A 24306-nucleotide genomic window follows, 5' to 3' on the forward strand; every position below is an offset into this window, starting at 1 on the left:
GAATAATTCCTTTTTTAATAAAAAGCCCTACACTTACGTCACGCTTCAGGCTATATATTTTCACGCCATTAAACTTAGACGGTAAATATTTTGGATAAACACCCTAATGTGGGTAAGAGACCATAAGTAGCTGCCAACATCAAGGAAGCAAGATTGCCAAGGTATGTCATGTCATGTCATTTTGAAATTTGCTATTGATAATTTGACAAATGTAAACAGCAAAATAAAGTTTTCATAATTTTATGCGGATGAAGCCGCACGGGAACAGCTAGTAAACCATAATAACGTTTTTAATAACCGTAAGTATCAAATTGTATCAATCTTAACGAAATAGTTACCAATATTTTGGTCCTTTAAGCCGGACACCTCGGGTGCAGTTCTTTAGAAGTTGGCGTGACAAGGGTGCAAGTTATTACGTTGTCAAACCCTAAGGCACAAATTGTCCGGCCCTTGTCAAACAGGACCTATTGCTATTTATTTTTAGACACCGCTTGTTATTTTTATAAATCAACAACTCACTGTGTAAGATTAACGTTTTATCGTCAACATGCGAGTTCTCGGTTTATAAACTTAACTAGCTATCCGCCTTGGCTTTGCTCAGGTCTAATGCAGCTGAAATCCACTTTGTTTTATATTAAGTGTTAGGATAATGTAAAATTTATGACTATCACTAGCTTACACCCGCGACTCCATCTGCGTGGAATAAAAAAGTGAGTAGCCTATTTGTTCTTCCAGACTATCCTCTACATTTACACCAAATGTCATCCAAATAAGTTAAGTCGTTTAGGCTACAAGCTCCAACAAACATCCATCCATACATCTAAACTTTCGCATTTATAATCTTAGTATGAAGTATGATAACAGTTTTTTTTCTTAAAAAAGCCATTTACTGTTTTTTTTATTCTTCTACAAGCTGTTCTCGTGCGACTTCATCTGCATAAAATTATATTTTTTTTGTGTTTACATGTGTTAAATTCTCAATTGCAAATGTCAAAATAAATTGCTTCCTTAATGTTGGCAGCTTGTAGTTTATGGTCCCTTTCCCACGTAAAGGTTTTTTCCAATTTATTTATCCCCCAAATTTAATACCGTAAAAATATAGAGTCTAAAGCCTGACGTAATTAAAGGGCTTTTTACTAAAGAAAGAATTACTCAAAAATATGGTGCGATTGCTGACCTCTTACGCCACAATGTAGTGTGTGTTTACGCTTTTTTATATTAGTATAGACATAATAAAAAACTAGATTCAGAAACGTAAGAAATAAATTTAATTTGAATCAAGAATATTGCTTATTTTTATATGTTAAGGCATATTGTTGGTAACGTTTACCCTAGCTTATGATTAAAAAACACCTATATTCCCTTTAAAATACAAGTAATAAGGCTTGTTAGGTCACCATTCATGAATAAATTCCCTCATGTTAAGACCCTTTCACACTGAGAGCTTACAATTCGTTCATTTCTATTAAATCGGATGAGCCCCTATAAAAAGTTCACCCCAATTATATTGAGAGTATTCTGAATGCTGGGCCGATGTCGGGTTTTAGCTAACGGGAGCCGATAGTTTCCCGCCATTTCCATTTCGGGAACTCTAGTATTAATTCCGGACGCTTAAATTCCGATGTGAAGTCTCTCTTAGATTTAAATGTGTATTCACTTATTGAACAATTTTTATATTACTGTAGTAATTAAGCTTTGATTTTATCTCTAAGATAAAAATACCCTTCATTTTAGAAGTAATTTTATGCAATGCTTTCGACCCTGACGCTGTTCCCTGGTAACAAATAGGTACCTAAATTACATGCTATCTTTTACATGCCTTTCATGGAGACCCGTTCAGCAGTTTAGGCTACAAACTCTTGACACAGTCATCTAAACTTTCGTATTTATATTAGTAAGAAATTGTAAAGTTAATTAAAAGCGGGCGCACGCTTTGACTAAACTATACAACTGTTGTGCGATTGTCGATTGTTTCGCAGCCAATTCAACTGTTTAGTTGCACAACTAAAAATCGAGTAGTGTGCGCACCATATATGTTCATAGGAATCAAATCCCAACTAAACAGTTTCCGATAGTTTAGTCAAACTCGATCTAATAAATAGATATGTCACATTTTTACTAATAGATGTCGCTTTTACCAAATTCTTGATCTTTGACAAGCGTTCATATATTTCCATCGGTAGTAATACAGTGCAATGTCCGTCCGTGGTAACGTATGATGCTACAAGACAGCACTGTTTGTTACCAGTGTTTGACTTGTTCTGTTACCGCAAGGGTTGCCAAAAGTTTTTGTTATCATTTTAATTATTTCTTTTAGCGTGGATGAATAAAATTATACGAATATTTCCACAGAAATAAACACTCCGACGCACCATACATTATTGATGATACGGATAGCTAATGCAGGTTCAATATCTACTAAAAAATTTGCTAGTGATTTTAAAGATTATAGATTTCAGCTTTTTCAAACAAATGTAGTATTAATTTAATTTGAAAGAAAATTTTTCTATTACGAAATAATTTTTGCAATTTTTTTCGGACAGCCCTAGATGGCGTTGTTGATTTACGCGACGTGCTCGACTCCACAGTAGCAGTAGCAGTATGCAAACTGTCTAACGCATTAATTTCACCTACTATACTGTCAAGGAGTTGGTTCAGTGGATTACATTACAAATGAGACACTGTGTGTTTACACTGTGTCATAAGTCAAAATTAACTAAGGTTGACAAACTAACAAACTATCCTTTCACATATCTAGTCTAAAACCTTACTAATATTAAAAAAAAGCTTTTGCACCCGTCCGCGTGGAATAAATAAAAAAAAGTAGCCTATGTATTCTTCCAGACTATCCCCTACATCTATGCCAAATTTCATAGAGATCCGTTTAGCAGTTTAGACAACAAACTCAATCCAACATCCATCTAAACTTTCGCATTTATAATATTAGTATGTTTAGTAAGATTTGAATGTTTAGATGGTTGGATATTTGTTAGAAGTTATCTCTAGAACGGCTCATAACCTTAATGAAAGGCACAGATGTAGAGCATAGTCTTACAAGATCCTCTTTGATATGCAGGTATTCCATTGATTGAATCTTTATAAAAACTCCGCACTTTATGAAATAAGAGACACAAACAAACTTTTGCTCTACTATATCAGTATTCAAACAAAGCTAAATAAAACTCGAATACAGTGTACAAAACATAAGTACTGGTAACAGAAGATAATGTATGAACGAAATTTGCAACTAAAATGTTTGTTCGTCGTACGGTCACAGAGTATGCAAATAGAACACCTGTGTCGTTGGTACTGCGACTTAACAGGATGCTCCACTTTGGTGTGCGAAAATAGTTCCTATACTATTCAGATGCCTATACTCGTAGAACTTTAGTAATGTTCCTAATTATTCAATATTAATTTACACTTCTTGAAGTGTTTTCTTACATCTTACTAATATTATAAATGCGAAAGTTTAGATGGATGGATGGATGTTTGTTAGAGTTTGCAGCCTAAACGGCTTATCGGATCTAGATGAAATTTGGCATAGATGTAGAGCATAGTCTGGAAGAACACATAGGCTACCTACTTTTGTTTTTTTTACTCAACGCGGACGGAGTCGCGCGTGAAAGCTAGTAATTAATAAATTATTGATAGTTTGAGAGTATCCCCAATGGTAGAGAAGGTAAGATTATCATGGTACGGAAAGAGTGTGCTACACCGGTAGAGGTAGACGTAGAAAGAGATGGCTGTATTGCGTAAAGGTGATGAAGGGAGTGGTGACTGAGATGACGTATGATAGAGTTATGTTGAGGACAGAATCCTGCTGCGGACCTACAGTAATAGAATAAGGGGCAAGAGTGATAATGTAATTAATTATTTATAATACTGTATGGGAATAATATGTTTAATTACGACTTCATAGTATTAGCTCGAATTAAATTTTAACAATTTATTTTTGATTTTCGCATGTTAATTTATTTCTGTAGGCAACAGACATTTCTCCATCCCTCATATTACATTTATATATTGAATATTCAGGACCATGAGTGTCGTCATGTTAGGGGGTAGCCGCTTGGACTTAGTGTACATCTGCTGTCAACGACCGTGTAAAGGTCTAACAAAAATTACTGTAAGATTGCATAAGCAAAACATTCTAGTTAAGGAAAGGATGAGAAGTAGAAATAAGTTTGACTGTGGATGGGACGCACAAGAAGGAGAAATATCCTTTTACGTGCGTTCCCTTCAAGTCTATTAAGGGTAGGCTACGCATCGGCATTGGAGGGTATCTATGGGTAGCGAACGCATCGCTATTTCGGAGATTTCGCTCTCTCATTAACCTTGTGTTATAAAAAAGTAGATTTAAATTAAAGTGTTTGATCAGTCACGAATTTTAAATGTTTATTCGTAACCTGTTTGAATCCCGGTGACCTCTCCTGAGTGCGAGGTAATTGGACCTCGTGATATATTTCTCTCTACGTGAGCAATATAGCGTTAATTAATCGATCAATCTACACGCTTGTTGATCTAGACGTTTTGATATTTGCCCGGATTTTTGTACGGCAACAATAAATAAATCGGAAAATAAAATGAAGAATAAAACATTACACTAACAGTATTACAGAAAACAAACGTAACACAATTTAGACAACATTTGAAGGTATAATACTGACGAAATAAATAATAAACTATAGGTATTAATTTCTATGTAATAAAGTAGTGGAGAAAATGAGAAGCAAAAAGTTAGCGTGGTATGGACATGTTATGCGACAAGACCATGGGGGACATAAACCAGAAAGTGTTAAGAATGAATGGCTATAAAGGAACAGAAGGACGGAAGAAAGTATGTAAAGTGAAAGAGGATATGCTTAAGAAAGGAGTGGGTTCAGAAATGACGGCTGATAAATAAGTATGAAAGAGCAGCACATACTGTGCCGACCCTCCCCGATTAAGGATAAGAGCAAGTAGATGAAAATACCAATTAAACAAAACAAAAGAAGCCTATGTGTTCTTACAGACTATGATTTACATCTATACCAAATTTCATTGAGATCTGTTCACCAGTTTAGGTGCTAAACTCAAATATCTCAATAATAAGATAAGATTTCGTAATCACCCTTTTCCAAGTCAATATTTATTAAAAACCCATTTATTTTGTTAAACTTTTAATCTTCACTGTCGAATAATTTAATAAGCTTCATAAGTAAACAGTTTTAGATATCGTGACCGAGATTTTCTTGCTTGGATGGCAACATCGAGATTCCTCCAAGAGGTACGATAGGACACGTCCGGGATACAAGTAGCCTCTTGATTGTGAACGCTTTTATGTCTGGCACGAAAGCGTTATCTAGTTTTGATACATCCTTAAGAAAACTGAATGATACTTTGTGTTATCATTTTTTAACCTAATTCCTATCCAACATTAAGATATACTAGCGCACTGGGTGAGTTTTAGGCGCCCCTTTCTGTCCCTGGCAGCCCTATTTCATACACTGGCACTTTATAATATCGTATTAGAAAAGCATAAGAAACCAAACGAAGAGAGGCTATCGTTATGCTACATTTCTTTTCTCTCTTTCTGTCTCTCTCCCCTCTCTTTCTTCCTCTTTTTATCATCGTGTTTGCATTACCCGAAACATGCATATGAATTCTAAAGCAAATCTTGATGTCTTCATATGAATGTGTTGTTTAGTACGGACAAATAGATATGTATATACAATCTAGTAAGATTATCGAGACATGTACGTATATGTCACTTTAGTCTTGTACTTAAATACAACTCAAAACCGCCAAGCTTGAAAACAGCCGACAAGTCCAATTAAAAACATGACATGAGAAGTTTAATTAAAAAACAAGCGAACAAACATTTTGCGAGTCGCGGAGTGCGCTTACGATGTATAAATCATTCACTATAAAAGACTGAGAACAGGAAAATAACTGCTGTTTTGAGACTTTATAATTAAAATTTGATTTATGAATTTGCTTGTGATAAAATTGAAACGCCTTTCGGAATTTAATAGCAATTATGTGTTCACGTAAATTGTAGTTGTACAGGTAAGGGGTGTAGAAATTGTGTTTATTATCTAATTGCAAATAATTTTAAGCAAAGTGTATAGTCAAATGCTATTATTATTTATCAACTTTATACATCAGAAGATGCAGCAGAATTAAGTCCTTAAATAAATGTAGTGCACTTAGAGAATGGCACAAACACTAACACTACGTTGGCTTGCAGGCGCTCTGTTGCCTACGGGCTAACCGCAGTTACACTTGCATCTGTGTCGTGTGTGTTCTAGCTTGCAACATGCATTTTAACATTATTTTCTTAACAAGTGCATACTAAAAACGCTCAAGCTTACAAGAGAATATAATTTAAATAATGTACATACAGACGCACAATACTAACGAGTGAGCACTGTATTGTATTTTATATTGTAACTTAGTTATAGTACAGTTTTAACATTTCAGTCAAATAACTAATCCTTCAAGATATAACTTGTTAAATATTAATACGGATTTAAATAAAAAATTAACAAAACGATAATCAAGTGTACTAAAACATTTCTTTGGCAACCCTACTGTTTTATTTTGCATTCACTAATTAAATATTTCTTATTTTACCTTCGTCAAAGATTAAATGAAATTTCAACAAATCTTCACCTCATTGTTCAAGAAACATCTTGTAACAATCAAATAAAATAAATAACAAATAACATTTAATAAAATTAGATAATTACGATTCAACTTTGTTTTATTTTAAAGGATTAAAATTATTTAACATTCTATTAACATATCTGTTGTATAAATAAAAAAGACCGAAAGTATTGAAACCATATTTATATTGAGATGTATGGAATGGGAGAAAAGAGGGGTTAATGAAACAGCAGGGCGGAGTGAGAGTAGGGTAAAATTGGGCTAACACCCAGGGCGTTGTACAAAAAAGGGCGCCACAGGTCTGGAACTTATTAAGTCTAACTAGACTAAAATTATAAAGAGGGATTTTTGTATGTATTGCAATAACTCAAAAACTACTGGACCGATTTTAAAAATTCTTTCACCGTTAGAAAGGTAATTTATCTGTGAATAACATAGGTAATTCATCACGTAGACGAAGTCGCGCGTAACAACTACCTTACATAAGCCATAACTCTACTAAAAGCTGGTGAAGGACTATCCTAGTAGCGCTAAACTAGTACTAAGTATAAACTTAGGAATAGCATTAGTTTTGACATAACAGTTAATGCAATGTATACACAAGTAAACTTTAAATAATATAACTTATGGTCGAAATACTAAGAGCAATATTAAAGTTAAGTGATTAATTCTCACTATCGCGGAGGATGGAATGAGAATATAAAAGTACAATATTACGCTAACTCAAACTTTGTCGTTACTAACTTGCCTTAAGGGATTTTTGTAGAAAAAAAGACTTTAATAGTTTACCTGTTTCATATCTAACTTGACAAAAGAATACAAGGAAAAAAAAGTTACTAGATTTTTTTAACAAGAGAAGGACCCGATATCGACCCTCATGTACACATTTGATCAACGCAGGAGACAGAGAAAGATCCTCCTTCCTATCGCCACCTCCGTCAAATCTACTTCTCCTTCTCATCTTTCCTCATGAGCAATTGGTTTAAAGAAAACGGAGACTAAAATTCTGCTGGCAAGCACATTTTGCAAACGAAACGCGGAATTGCTTCCACTTCACGACTGTCTTCTGTAAGGTTGTGGTATTGCACCGAGCGGTCTATACGTGCAGCAGATTGGCGTTTATCACTGTTAAAATGGTTCATAATATAGAATGTCTGGTTTTAAAAATTTGAAAACATTTCCATGTTAAGTTTATGTAAACGTAGCTCTCTACTGAAGTAGAGCAAGACTCGAGACAAATAAAGTGTGCTTTACAAACAGCGGCAGTTTGTCTCTGAATTTAGTGACGGTTTCAGGGCAACTTAATTGCAACTATGGTTCTTTACATAAGAAATAACTTTGTAATATATACAGGATTCAAACATGATTTAGGAAAAAAAATTGGTGAAGTAACCAATTCTCGTAAGTTATTATTAATAGTTTTTTTATGACAAATAAATTGAGCATGTTGGCATTTCACTTTTGCAACGCGCGCTAAAGACAAAAATTATTTTAACTAAAGTCAAGCCCATATCATTATAATAAAAATGGTTATTATTTTTATTGCACTATTAAAATGCCAAGCATTGAGTTTAATTTTGCAATAAAATTGCTATTTGAAGTTTTATGTTCTTTGCAGGTGTTTGACGGTGAAAGAAGTTGAACGAAATTAGCATACGTCAGTTGGCGGAAATCCGGTATGCTTGCAGCGACAGAATCACGCTATTAAAGTTTTCTAAGTGATTTACAAATATTTTAATACTTTAAAAGTAGTATTAATGGATAGAAATAAGTTTAAACGGAAAACTAACCTAAAAATTTTAACAAATTAAATAAGCTTTAACTTAATAATTTTAGAAGTGCTTTGTACAGAAATCAACAAAGATTTAGTATAAATCTTTTTCAAGCTTGAAAGTCGTTTGCTTTTCAACTTAGCCAACGCGTTCGAGAGAATTTTGTGGAAAATAGTTGTGAAGCGCCTTACCTGAAAACCTAGATCGTGAAGTTGGTTCGAGTATGCTTGCGGAGGTTTTACGGCAGGCGCTTAGAGATCAGAAAGTTTTTGAAACGAGGTGGTATCTATTGCATAGTAAAGTACTTAGAAATAGATTAAAACATTCTGCATATTATTGACCGACTTCCCAAAAGGAGGCACTCAATACGTCTGTATTTTTTTGTTGTATTTTAACATAATAATTCTTTTACCTATAACATAAGTGATAGGTATGGGAGTAACAGAAACGACGCTTGCTTAGTGCAGACTGGTTTATTGACGTCACCTAGACGTAGCCGTCGGGCGCAGCCGACCGTTCCATTCCAGGCATGGTACATGTACATACACAACAAAATTCACTCTGATCTGTTTTTTGTAAAGTAAATCATTATTAAATGGAAGAATTAAAAGTAGTACTGTAAAACAACAATTTCTCATATTTAAATATAAATTAATATGCATATAACCTTACTAAAATATTTGCCTATTGAACTATGAATTAATTAACAAAATTTTCTTTACAACCGAATTAAAATCAATCGTCCTCTTACAATATGATCATTAGTCGTTCAAATGGACTTTTTAATTTGTTTGCATAATAAAGAGAACGTTAATATGCGTGAGAATTGTACATTGACATCAAAGAATAGTTTGTACGTAATTAGGAACTGTATTTGCTCTGCGGTCAGATTTGCGTGTTGGCGTGAAACGGCGAGCTGCAACACAATACAAGCTTACCACAGACAAACACATTAAACAATCGCTTTGTGTATTTATCTATTTATTTAAAACTAAATATAAATACTACAAATATTTAAATGACCACAAACCATAAATTAACTTTTTAATAAAATCGATAAGAATTTAAAACAACATTTATAAATGTAACAGTGTCTTAAATAAGACTACCCTTAAACTCCAAATTAAAACATTAATAGCCGGTTTCCCTACATTTAACCTCTGGTTAGTGTTTTGTTTCGATAACTTCATGAAATGCGTTTCCGAACTACGTAATTTGAGTTTTACTATGTCACTTTATTATGAAACTTGTCAACCTAACACTAACGAATCACTAGGTAATGATAAAATAAAAACTTCAGCAACCAAGTATTAAATCTGTTATGTGTATAAATCGAAATATTCAAGTTTCTTTTCACTAATCGGCCATATGACAACCTTTCCATAATATATCTATTTTCAATTATTTTATTCTTATCAGATTCTATCTCTATTACTCTTACTAATATTATAAATGCGAAAGTTTAGATGGATGATTGGATAGATGGATGGATGGATGTTTGTTAGAGTTTATAGCCTAAACGGCTGAACGGATTTTGATGGAATTTAGTATAGATGTGGAGGATAGTCGGGAAGAACACGTAGGATACTCACTTTTGTTTTTTTTAATCCCACGCGGACGGAGTCGCGGGCGAAAGCTAGTACGTTATAAAAACTTTATATTATAGTAATACAATGGTTATTTAATACATAATATAACTTCCAGAACAGAACAGTGCAATGAATACGCGATACTGGTCATATTTTTCGTAAATTATTCACACTGCCCACTCTATTCCACTGTATACATCTATTCTCGCTAACATCATGTTAATTAATATCTCGATTGATTTACCTAAAGTCATACAATTAAGTTGTATTCAAACAATGCTATTTAAACCAATATAATTAATAAAAAAAATTGGCTGATGATTTACTAAATAGCCTATGTGCTATTCCAGAGTGTAATCTATCTTTGCTTCAAAATAATTTTGATATATTTAGGTATTTACTAGCTTTGACCAAACACCATCCGCGTAGAATTAAAAAAAAATATGTAGCCTATGTTTACCTACACTATTTCCTACATCTATACCAAATTCCATCAAGATCCGTTCAGCAGTTTAGGCTACAAACTGTAAACATCCATTCATCTAAGCTTAGCAGGCAGTAAAAACCATATATCCAATTACTCAGCTATAATAGTTATTAGGTTTTCTCCGTCAGCGCCTGATGAATACCCCTAGTGTTCTTCAAGACTATGTTCTTCATCTATTTCAAGCAGCAAGACTTGTGAAGACGTGTTGAAGATACGTAATAACAAACATCAAACATCCGGATGGATGGAAGGATCCGGAAGGATGGATATCCTTTCATGTCATACTAATATTATAAATGCATAATATCAGAACGATTAATTCCACTGGCCACCTTATTTTAATGTGGTTGTTAATTTATTATTTTGAATATGGAACATTGGAAATATTAAAAACGAATTATTATGAAACCATCGCCGGAATCTATTTATTTTATTATGAAATTCTTCACAAGACTTTAACAGAGCCGTTTGCATACAACTAATATGCTTACAAGACCATAAATATGGGAAGTTGTAAAACTTGTTATTAAACTAAAAGAGGGCGCTCGTAAAATCCAAGACGTTTACCATCTTACTCGGAAATGGGCCAGGTAGGATTTATGAATAAAAATAGTTGTTTAAAACCCATCCGGCTCAAAGGACCACACCGCATTCGCAATTACCTTTTGTTTCGCACACGCTGTACCAGTTTTTCGATTTTGAATTTTAACGTAGTTTAAATATGGTATTTAAAGCCTTAAACTTACCTACGTTTAATTCTATACAGGTTTGTGTAGTTTTCTTTTAAGAAAAATTATTACAGGACCTAGAATATTCTAAAACAAGAAATATAAATAATTTTGCCAACAATAATTCTTGCAGTATACTTTTTACATTTTTAACAGATTCAATTATTTATGATTGTTTAATTATATGTCAATATAGTATGTTCAGAGTTAATAACTTCAGTCTAAACCGAGCTCTTGCGTGCAACATGTTACGAGTATCAGATAACAATCTAAAAACACAAATACTTATTTTTAAAATCACAGCTAAGCACGTAATAGTTGATTATTTATACATCATAATTATACTTCTATGTAGTAAACATAAGTGTTATATAAGTGATTCGTAGCTTTCACAAAGATACATATATGTATTCAATCGCAAAATACCTTTCATATTTTCCAACTAGGTGTTCCCGTGCGACTTCATCCGCATGAAATTATAAAAACTTTATTTTATTGTTTACATTTGTTAAATTCTCAATTTCAAATGTCAAAATTACCGTTACCATAACAAACCTTCTTCCCTAATGTTGGCAGCTTGTCTGTGGTCCCTTTCCCACATATTTTTTTTACCTATTTATTTAACCGCTAAGTCTAATAGCATGAAAATATTTAGCTTAAAGCGTGTCCTATGTTTCGTAAGTCTATATTAAAGAAGGAATTATTCAAAGATATGCTGTGATTACTGACTTCCTAGGTCACGCAGTAGTGTGTGTTCACTCTTTATTATATTAGTATAGAAGTATAGATATGCGGTCCTCCAATAATGTCCCGGGAAAATATACCCAGGGCCGTTTTCGCAAATACCCGTGCCATTGGCGCCACCTTACTGTATTATAAAACTACAAGAGAAAAGGCGCCTGTTGCGGTCCTTTATGCATCTTTGGCGCCCTTTTATGTCCGGCGCCCTAGGCGGTCGCCCCACCTCGCTCTTCCCTAACTCTTACAGTTTCTTAACTTCTTTACCTGTATTTTGCACATTGTGACAGTCCACTGTTATTAATCTTTCTAAAAAAAATTACATCTGTAGATAGTTGTAATAAGGCATTTAAAACATGACACCCCACACGTTTTAAATCAAATCAAACGTGAATTCTGTTCACAATTAAACAATAACATTCAGATATGTCAAGCAGTTCGTTGTTATATTATCCCACGGGATTACATTATTTACTCCTTTATTGAGTATAAAAACCTAACAGACCAGCTATTAGCTAATACAATAATTATTACGGATGCATATAAAAGAGCAAATAATAGACGCTAAATCTCCGTTCTTACAAAGCTTTCTAAAGTGAAGTAAATTTTATAGGAACTGATTGTTTATTTTTTGTTTAATTAGTGTTTGATTTACCGTTACTAAAATATTCGAGTCGCAATAACATTTAAATAAGTATACCATTGCACAAAAAATAACCTATGTGACAACTTTCTAAATGTAAAAAAGTCAATTTATCACAGCTGTCATGTTGCGTTCATTATTTTTAAAAGGAGCAAAGTTAACTTTGAAGAAAAAAAGTAGAGAAGCAGGTATCGCCTGGTGCGGCGCTATCTTATCTATAGTGAAGTTAGTTACGCATTAATAGTGACTGCAATACCAACCGTAACTATGTTCAGGTACATGCATTCGTGCCTCGAACAAAAACAATTCCTGTTTTAAACTTTTATTGACGCTCGCAAACACGCACGGAGCAGTATTTTAACGATTCAAACGAAAATATTATTGTAAAAATAGTAAACCTACATGCCTGAGTAACTTAACTCAAGTTAGTACAAACTTGTGTTTATTAAACTCTAGAGTTTAACCTACAGAATTGAAAACACCGAAGGATTATGACGCGCGGTTGCTAGTGAGGGCCATTTTAATTTTGTTGGGTTATATTTCTCCCACCAGTCGAGCAGTCATTCGTTGGGCGTTACACAGGATGCCGCGTCGTTGTTTAGCGTTGAAAAACTTTTATCTAGCATCGTGATCTATAAAAAAAGTCGTAAATCGCTTGCAAAAAGTTTTAATTTGATAAAGTATGGTTAATTTAAAGTGTTTTGTGTAATTTTGTGGGTAAAAATCTATGTGTAACGTTGTGCATTCTTGGTGATTCATCTCGTGAACAAGAAATCCGTTGTGTCGTGGTGTATATGTGCCGGTTGTAATGTGCACACTTATTATGTGATTTTCTGGAATTTTGTTAATAAGAAGATTCTTTCACAGTTGGATAAATAATATGGTAAGTCTTAAAAACTGAAATCTTACTTGTAGTATTCATTTTGAGTGTTTTAAACGTTAAAATTAGGTTTTTTTACCTGTGAGACAAACGTTTTGGAATTCCCTACAATCGATTTCTTTGTAAGTATAACTGACAATGCATGTCTTACAAAAGCCATTTGGGTTATCTTTTGGCGGGCTCAAGACCCATGTTTCGGTTTGACAAAATTCTTTGTTTTTTTATTTATCTTTTTCGGAATTTTATCAGCTACTTTCCTTACGAACTAATTATCAATGCGATTTGTAGGTATTGTTAGATTCTTATTTGTGAAATAAAATATTGACAATCTTACCTAATACCTGGTATACAATATGCCAGTACTGTAGGACAATTGCACTGGGCAGGCATGAATGGCATTGGCTCGCTGGCGATGGCAGCGTGTACATTGCGCCAGTTTCACGCCTGTACTTATTTTGGTCGCCATTGTCCAACTGGACTGGCATAATTTAATAATTTAAACTGATATCATATCAAGCCCAAGCTCTTAGCTTTCGTCGTAAAAAAAGTTAATGCATGTTCGTTTTGTCGTACCTTCACATCAGTCCTTGACTAACCTAGGACAGGTTTTGATATAGATAAAAAATGATAATACACAAAGACGTGATGCTTATTTAAAAAAAAGTACTATCTCATAATTTTACGTCAATCTGATTGAAATGGCGATAACGTTAAATAAAATTTATAATAATTAAAATAGATGTTAATGAATATTATGGGTATATAAATTTTATGAATTATTATTTTTAAACGTATTTTTTGCGACTAGCGATTTTTCCAAGAATCTTATCGGCATTCCGAAGGTATTGAATAAGGTGTAAAGAATAAATATTATTCAGATTGAATATAAAAATGTTATTTTACGAAAATATGGCCACTTTGCAAGTCAAAGGAGAACTCATCTCTTCCCTGTTTTAATTCAATTTGTAGTGGGCAACAGGTTTTCTAAATCGACCTTTATCAGTTAGTACTTCATTCCCTGGGCCTAGACTCATAGGGACGGAATAAGATGAGTGGGTTTGCATAAGTGCAACTGCTTACCATCTTTTATGCAACCTGACTTTCAGAACCAGGTTCAGACTTGCCAGTCGAGTCCGAACGCACTCTCTGAGATAATAATAACCACCAGATTTCGCGAAGATGATGTATTTGCGACAACTTTAACATAACAAAAATCACATTTTAAAATTTTTTGTCTGTCTGTATGTCCGCAAGCCGAGATTGTTCCGGGTAATCTCCGAAACGGTAGGGCCGATTCCGATCGGACTTTCACTGAAGGGTAGCAGACATAGATACTATAGGTTACTTTTTAATCTTAATATTGCGTGGACGAAGTCGCAGGCAACAGCTAGTCTATATAAATAGTAAGATAAAAAAATTAGTTTACACGTATTTATGCAGTGGAAATGATAAATGCATATTAAATACGTCATCTCTGCTTGTTTTAATTATTTTCTTTCGTGTATTTTTCGATGTAATATTGTACTTTGCTTCGACGCTGCAGTAATCTCAGAAATACAAAAGAAAACTCAGAGATTCTCTTTTTAGTCTATTACTGAGGGTTTTTTTTTGATAAATAATCGCTTCGCCGCTTTAATAAGACCTTTCACTTTCTCGCATTTACGCTTGTAAATGGAATGTTTTTGTATGCCAGCGCTTTTATTCCTTTTGGAGTTGAAATTAATTAAAAATAATCAAGTTACGCAAGTTGTTATAACTAATTTTTTTCTATAGAAATTCTTGTAATTATAAATGCGAAAGTTTAGATGGTTGGATGGATGTATGTTAGAGTTTGTAGCCTAAACTGTTGAACGGATTTCAATGAAATTTTGCATAGGTGTAGAGCATAGTCTAGAAGAACACATATTCTACTATTGTTTTTTAATTCCACGCGGACGGAGTAGCGGACGAAATCTAGTATGCAATAAAACTAAAGTGGAGTAAATTGTAAGTTACGACTATTAAAAGAAAAAAGTTACAGCCAATTTTACTAATAAAAATTTTAATTACCACAATGAGAATTAGTCGAAATTAACAAAATAAAAAATAAAGTTTGTTTTTTTGTTTCTGGTTATAGGTTTTTAATACTTTTTTATACTTACGTAAAGTTGACGTAAACATATCGTTTATTTGTGTCAGATGTGGGTTTGGCTTATCCCCTCGTCACATTTGGGATTAAATCGCCCCGGGTGAAAGGTGCCCTGTGCCTAACTGTCCACCTCAATTCAAAACACCGTTTTACAACGCTAAAGATTTTTGCAAGTCTAATTATACGTTGGTTTTACATATTTTTAATGTATGCATGAGTATTTTTTTTTTATTTTTCATATAGTAATGTTGTAAAGAGAAAAAAATTGTATTTTTGTATGTATTAAAATAACTCAACTACTGGCCAGATTTTGACAATTCTGTCCCCATGAAAAAGCTAAGTCATCAGTGAATAACATTGGGTATAATATGTACCAATTTCTAATTAACCGCTGGCCAAGTCGCGAACAATAGCTAGTTACTAGATATAAAATTATATCAATTTGGTATCGTGAGATTATTAAATAAAATGTTCAAAGTAACAAGCATAGTTTGCTAGTCTTTCGTTAGCCGTTCGTCGTTCATCATTCATCGATCTTCAGTCATCGATCACCGTTCATCATTCAACGCTCATCGCGCTTCATCGGTCAACGATCGTATTCGAACGTAGAATCATAGCGGAGTCTTAAAATTGTATTTTTTTTACCGTCGTAAAAATATTGTTACACGTTCCTACAGACTGAACTAAACTAAACTCTCGCACAACTGTTTAGTCTCGCTTTGATTCCTATAAGCTTATTTAGAGGTGCACACAATACTCGATTTTTTGTTCAAGTAAATGGTTGAATTGGCTTAGGAACAAACACAACTATTGTGCGGTAGTTTCACAGTGGTAGAGCCCGCTTTAACATCTTCGCACGAATGGGCCGGCTCGCCGGTATAATACCATGACCACACAGAAAACAGGCGTGGAGTGGAAACAATTCCGCGTTTCGTCTGATGAGTGTGGTGCCGGAGGCCTAATTTTAGTCCCTTTCCCTTTCCATCCTTTTCTTAAGAGGAAAGGATGGGAAGGAAAAGTGGATTTGACGGTGGAGAAGACGCATAGGAAGGGGATATGTCCTCTTTATGTGCGTCTCCTCCTTCGTCAATCAAGGGTAGGCAGCGCATCTGCAATTGCGGATGTCTATGGGCAGCGGTCGCTTTCCATTTCGGTGGATTCAGGTGGCCGCTTGCTCGTTTGCCACCCTATATTATAAAAAAAAAATAGTCAAAGGTGTGCGCCCGCTTCAAGGTACTGTTTGATTCGTCTTCTCCCTTAGAGTATTATAGGGTACATACCATAGGCACAAAACATATAGTAGACATGAGATAAATATCTATACTGGTTAAAAAAATTCTAATCTCGCGCTTTAACTACTATAAAGTTTTAGTCAGTCAGTTTTTTTGGTTTTTTAAAATTAAGGTCAGGTTGTAATTTTGGTAAATAGAAATCTCTTTGAATGTAAAACTCTTTTTATTTTTAAATCCAAACCGTTGGCACATAAAACCTTCATGGTGCTAATTATAAAGGTACCGCAATACCGGCGATATTTTTCCTCCGAGCTGGGGTTTTTGTGAGGACTTTTAAAGCGTTTGCGTGCGGAATTATAAGTGTAAAATATATAACAGTTTATTTTTGACTTTTTTAACATGTAAAATTAAATTTATAATGACGAATGTGTTCATTTTATGAACGTTATTTAATATGGTGATGATTTTTACGAAGCAAGTGGAGGTCTGAAATTGTAGGTCATCTCTATTGAGATATTTATGTCATAGTGCGTTTAAAAATATTGTACTTGGTACATATACTGGTAGTATTGTATTGTATTATATGTGCTTGATACTAATGTAAATGCGAAAATTTGTATATATGTATGTTTGTGTCCACGGCTTAATAAATCTCGACAATATTTGTGCACAAATGGAAGACATTGTATTTTTTTAATCGGCTCGGACGAAGTCGCGGGAAAATCTAGTCTCTTATCTATACTGTTATAAAGAGAAAAATATTTGTATTTTTAGATTTTGGTATGTATTTGATTCACGCAAAAACTGCTGGGCCGATTTAAAAAAATCTTTTACCAATAGAAAGGTAATTCGTCTGTGAGTAACATAGGCTACAATTTTTAACTTCACGAGGGCGAAGTCGTAATATAGTTAGTAATGTATATAAGCAAGTATAGTTGAATGGATGGATACAATGAACGATTATTTCCGTTGCATTAATAATTGCAAAAGGAAATTCTAATTGTTCTGTTTGTATGGAAGATGTTACAATGGTTAGATTGGTTATATGAATAATTAGATGTCTCTCGCGACTTTGCCCGCGTGATTTTAAAAAATATATCCTATGTTACTCACAGATAAATTACCTTTCCAACGGTGAAAGAATTTTTAAAATCGGCCCAGTAGTTTTTGAGTTATTACAATACATAGAAAAATACAAATCTTTCCTCTTTATAATATAAAATAGAAGTGTCACATTCAGAGTATGATTAAAGGAGAAACAGACCTCAAAAGGAATGACAAATCTTTACTTTCTATACTAATATTATAAAGGGGAAAGATTTGTATTTTTGTATGTATTGAAATAACACAACTGGGCCGATTTTTAGAATTCTATCACCGTTAGAAAGGTAATTTACAGTACGTATCATATGATATATATTTTTTAATATCACGGGGACGAAGTCGTGAGCAACAGCTAATGTATATATTTTTAACCATCTCTGTGTACTCCATTTCAGTTAGGTATTGTCTATGACCTTATTTACACAAGATAGTCAAACTGCGAACAAAACAATAATGAACATTAACTGGGTTATATCAACAATGGTTAACAAAAAAACAATTAAAGAGACAATAGACGTTGACACGGGATATCGCAATTTATTGATTGGATTTTCTTTGGATATTGTAAGAATTAATTTCCCGGGACTGATGTTATTGTATTGGAATATACTGAGGGTATGACTAATAAGGTAATTATCCGCATACTTTTCTCTAACAACCTACTACTGCTTCATTCGGATGCATCTTTTTGTCCTTTCCTTACTGAGGGTCTAACTTCCATACATCAGCTGTCATATCTGAATTCACTCCTTTACGCACGTCCTCTTTCATATAATCCATCCATACATTGTTTAGTCTTCCTCTAGTGGCTTATACTATCTTTTGGATTGCTATAGAAATGTTGTTTTTGCCTGTAAAAGTTATATAAAGATACAAGACATGCTTAATATAACAATAATGTCATTTTAACAAACGATCACAATATTTGTGGACATCTCGGACAGTAATTGGCAATACGTATTCTTTATGATAGAAAATTGGTCACAGAAATCTATTACAGAGATATTATGTTCTATAAAAATAATAAATATGAAAATGTAAATGATTATCTACATTATTTGTAAAATTAATGAACGTATTAATCAAATTAAATATAAACAAATGAAAAGCATTAATCTAAAGAAACTAATTTTTTGAGACATTTGATGCTGTCTTTGAAATTCTTCTCTTAAGAAGCATGATTAAAAAAAAATCAATAAACAAGGTAATACACGCGAGAAACATTACCCTCCTTTTCAGTCGGGCAATAAAGTAGGTGTGGTCCTATTACTGTTATCTTGAGAATATTGTAATTCACTACAGAACGAAGTCAAGCGAGAGATCAAGTGGGTAGCGATGAGGGTGGCATCGTGATATCACCACTTAGGCACGTTGCTGAGTGCTTACTTGAGTTGCCTGCTCGAAGGACCAGACATTGTGACTACTGACGTATCTTCAATCTTGTGTGACGCTGCCTTTATTAGGGAATGTTTGTCAGTAATTGTCAATTAAGTGATGTTACTAAGATTGCTAATAAACACTACTAGTTTTCAGAGGTATCTTTTATATTTTTACTAATACCAATGGCCGTCGTATAGTTTAAAAATTAATGGTTTAGTTTCGATGTAGATCAGAGAATTTTTGGGGTTATGTTCGTCGTTGTTAAAATTACAAAAAAAAAAAAATCATAATCCAGTGAGTTAAGACAAAAATATTTTAAACTTTGTTCAATAAGATATTTAAGCTACATTTACGCTTCGATACGCAAAGGAGTTGATTCCTTGATAATGTTCCTCTCAGGAAATTGAAAAGCGAAATCCATTTCGGTACACACTAAAGCGATTGAGAAAATGTTGCAAAATCTCGACTACCCTCCGGGGAATCGGACTTGACTAAACAATTACTTATCTTTGCGTATCTTGGACAGATTGTTTATAGTAGGAATATCATGAGAATGTTCATTGCATACGCATATGCATGATATACGTAAAAACAAATGAATATTAAGCTATTATTGTACAGTCACCTGCATAAATATGTACGGATTTACAAAACTTTAGAAACTTGTAGACGTTTTCAATTTCAAAAATAAGTAAGCGCGTAGGCTTCCGACCATGATGACATCTTATTAAAAGTTATGGGTATTAAAATTTTTGAAACCAAAAGGCTATGTAAACATTTACAATGTAGTAAATGTAAACTAAATTATGTAGCTGATTGTACAAGTATTACACTAATTTATGTCTATGTTTAAAACAGTTTTTAATTTACTAAGTAGAAATAAATCAATTTTAAGATATCATTGTACAGTCAGCTGCATAAACATGTACATATTTACAAAACTTTATACGCCTTCAATTTTAAAAAACAAGTCAGTACGTATCTCTCTGTATGGTTTCGACCATTGCATTTTATTAAAGGTTATGTGTACTCAAATTTTTAAAACCGAAAGTCTATGCACCTTCTAAAATTTAGCAAATGTAAACAAAATTATGGAGCTGATTGTACAAGTATTACACCGATATATGTCTAAATCGTTCAATAGGGGTCATCAAGGTTAAAAACAGTTTATAAGTCACCTAAATTTAGGCCATGTAATGTGGAATAAGAGATTGCAGTTACAATTCTGACAGTGACTTGCTTTCTCAAACAAGACTAAAGCGTACATGAGCCTACCAGATCTTTGTGTCACTGTAGACGTTGAGTACCTTGTCACGTCACGCCTAAAGCGTTGTGCTCTTACCCTCTTGACGTAAGGGCGTGCCAAAGGTTTGCATAGGCATCACACTTTAAGAAATAGAGGCCCTTATCACTTCAGCAGACGCGATGTCGACAGTCCCCTTATTATCTTAACATAAGGGTTAAGCTATTGTTTTCTACCACTTCATTTTCATTGGTTAAAGGACTATTCATATTATATCCTCTTTTATTAGGTTCATTAATAAAGTAAAAGATAGTTCGATCTGGGCGACAAAAAATGTGTGTGCAATATTTTTCACAATTATTTTTGCTGCAACCATTATGAATATACGATGAATTCTTTTGCATATTTATAAACCTATGCAGTCTATTCTGTTTTAGTGGTTTTATCGTTTTTTATGTTTTGATTAAACATGGTTAGAAATGTATAGACGTGATTATAAACAACCTTTTTAAAACTGAAACACTTTTGGTATGTTTACAATCTTGTAATTTACGATCTTTCTGTATGATTATAAAGGTACTAGCTGTTCCACGTGTCTTTGCTTGCATTAAATTAAAAATAGAGCCTATGTTACGCACGGATAAATTACCTTTCTAACGGTGAAAGAATTTTTAAAATCAGCCTAGTAGTTTTTGAGTTATTTCAATAAATACAAAAACATAAAAATTCAAATCTTTCCTCTTTATATTATTCTAGCTGTGGCTCGCGACTAAGCTCGCATGAAATTAAAAAAAATACACAACATATAGCCTATGTTACAGATAAATTACCTTTCGAATGGTGAAAGAATTTTTTTTTTAAATCGGCCAAGTAGTTTTTGAGTTATTTCAATACCTCAAAAATACAAATCTTTCCTCTTTATAATATTAGTATAGACTACAGATAACTTTCACACTAAAAATGATAGAATTTTGACGTAATATAATAGGGCAAATTTTTTTTATAGTTCATTATCATCATTAACAGCCTTAGGTCGTCCACTGCTGAACCCAGGCCTGCCCCATCGATTGCCACGATGCCCGGTCCTGTGCCGCCCGCATCCAGTGCACTCCCGCAACCTTGACCAGGGTTAACCTTATAGTTAAATAGGTAAATGTAATTATCAGATAACATAATATTAATAGTCCAAGGCTATCGTGTACAGCTGTTTTAATTACGTATACTTTAAGTGGCTAGAGTTAATTGAAATATAACACTCTATTAACATAATACTGCGGACTTATTATGAATGGAAATTGTGAATTTTTCTCAAAGCACTACTTACGTCCACTGTAATTGCTTTCTTTAACCTAGAAACTACCGTCTGTGTTTCTTTGTAGAAATTTAATTAAAAAACGTTGAATACCCACAAACTTCGAGTTCCACTTTTAGTAAGGTTTAATTATAATTATTTTGATGTGTTGTGGTTTACCTTTTACTTTGAGATAACGGTGTCATTGACATTTTAAGTTTCTTATATTACTGGTTTGTGATTGTTTGCGGTTTATTCAGAAAGTTAAAACCTTTAGAATAATTTCTTCGCGTTTTACGTCTTTCTAAAGTACTCATCATCATTAACTTGCCCTTATCCCTTAGGGTCGTCACAGTATGTGCTGCTCTTCCATACATCTCTAAACTTTCTAAACTATGATACTATAATTTAGTAATATGTTGTCAATACGCTTACAGATTACAAAATTTTAATAAAAATAGAAAATCAAACGACCTTACATATAGTTAGTAAATAACTGTAAGAGACACATCTACAAGACCCGTTTAGAACTGGCCAGATGAAAGGTAAGGTTTTCTTTCCTTATTGTTATGTCACTATTTCAACATTTAAACGACATATGAAAGTTTATTTTTCATTTATAGACTTTTTAGTCTTGACTAGTTGTTGCTAGCGACTCCGTATAGTTAAAATACACATTACTCAGTGATAACAGCTTTTTAATGGTGCAAAAATGTTTAATATCGGTCAAGTAGTTTTTGAGTTATTTCATTGTATACAAAAATACAAAAAAATCCTCTTTACAATATTAGTATAGATATACTATGCTTAACTTAAACTAAGATTAAGTCAACATAAAAGGTAAAATCAATTTTAACACTAATTTATACCGCGTATATTCTTCCATTTCAGCCAGATTACCACACCCTACAATGTTTGATATCTGTTACTTTATCGATATTTACGAAAACAAATATTACAATACATGGTATATTATCAAACAAAAATGCACTTTATAACCATGGTGTAAAGTCTACATTAGCATGATTTTGTCGGATTTATGGATCGCGGTAATTCGGTTAGTTAGCCAGGAGGGGCTTATCGTACGGGGGTTGTTATCAGTTGCTATCGACTGCTTATCGGTATGGATTAGGTTCGATGGACGTTGCATTTGATTCCGAAAGGTGTACGTTATTTCATATCAGTGTGTAATCAAAATTTTATACTGCAATGTTACGATGGCCGTTTTTATACAGATAAAGTAGACAGAAAAACGGCAATCGTATATAACAGTATCTAAAGTGCGTCTACGACTAAAATGTGTTGAACCCCAGTACTTTTCTGAAAGAAATATTTGTTCCTATATATGTTTTCCTATTTCCGTTGCTATTAGTTACTCTTTAAAGTTATCGAATTCATTTGTTTTTCTTGTAAAATATTGCTTTTATTTTCATATTCACGTCTTGGTAATCTTGGTCATTCATGGGTTCAATCAAGTATCAAGTTGTTTAATTCCAACTATCAAAGTTTCTCTTGTGTACCATTTTCACTATTATGTTTATATTTGACTGAACTGAGTTATGAAACTAATATAACTGGAGTATCGTGGATTAATATTGAAAGGAAATGCGGTAGCGCTTTGATCGTATGATTCATCTTCCTACATTAAGCTGTTAATAGGTTATAATATATCTTTGTACATTACAACGTTATGTTTGAACATAAATAGCTATAAACTAGCTAAAGAGAGTGTTATTATTTAAGTTATAACTCTCAAATAACAGTCAAATCAAGATCAAAAACTAACTTGTTAAAAAATAGCTATTGGCAGTCCTAGATAGCTATAGTTAGCCTATGCTACTCAGCGATAACTTAACTTTTTAATGGTAAAATAACTTTCGAAATCGGCACCGTAGTTTTTGAGTTACTTAATACATACAAAAAATACAAATCCTACTCTTTATAATATTAGGATAGACATTCCAAGAGTTCTCTTAACTAATGTAATACCCAAATGTATCACCAAGTTATATACCAAATGAAACGTCGAACATAAATTATCTTTAATGCCCTCTCGAATATCATTTAGTGGCCTCCGGGAGGGCGTAAATAAGGACCGCAATGGATCGTTAGCTGCTGATTTCATGTGTTAAAAGCCAGTCGATGTCTCGTGACTTGGACATCTCGTTAAAAGTAATTCTGCATATAAAAATGACATGAATTCACTTTTGAAAGTTCACTTCGCGTAATGCAAAAAATCACGTCACGATTTCTTGTCAACTTGTCAGTATTTGATTTTAAATTAATGAATAGAATAAAAAATGAGCTAGAATTTCTTTTGCGTCTTATATTATGAGATACTATTTGTAGCATTATTTATTTGTTAATAGTTTTGTGTTTAAAATTTTATTCCTTTGGTAATACTTGATGTGTATACTTCACGTTTTCTTTACAATGGCTT

At 33.3% G+C, this 24306-nt stretch overlaps 1 protein-coding gene across 1 annotated transcript in view; it reads left to right on the forward strand.

The window, feature by feature from the left end:
- The first annotated feature begins 13003 nt into the window (after positions 1 to 13003).
- Positions 13004 to 24306, forward strand: part of LOC106099655 — a 64024-nt gene continuing 52721 nt past the window's right edge. Inside the window, exon 1 of the mRNA XM_013278258.1 lies at positions 13004 to 13491. The gene's annotated coding sequence lies outside the window, so the exon portion shown is untranslated. The remainder of the gene's footprint in view (positions 13492 to 24306) is intronic.

The sequence above is a fragment of the Papilio polytes genome, unplaced genomic scaffold (assembly GCF_000836215.1).
Source record: "Papilio polytes unplaced genomic scaffold, Ppol_1.0 DF824347.1, whole genome shotgun sequence".
Lineage (NCBI taxonomy): Eukaryota > Metazoa > Arthropoda > Insecta > Lepidoptera > Papilionidae > Papilio > Papilio polytes.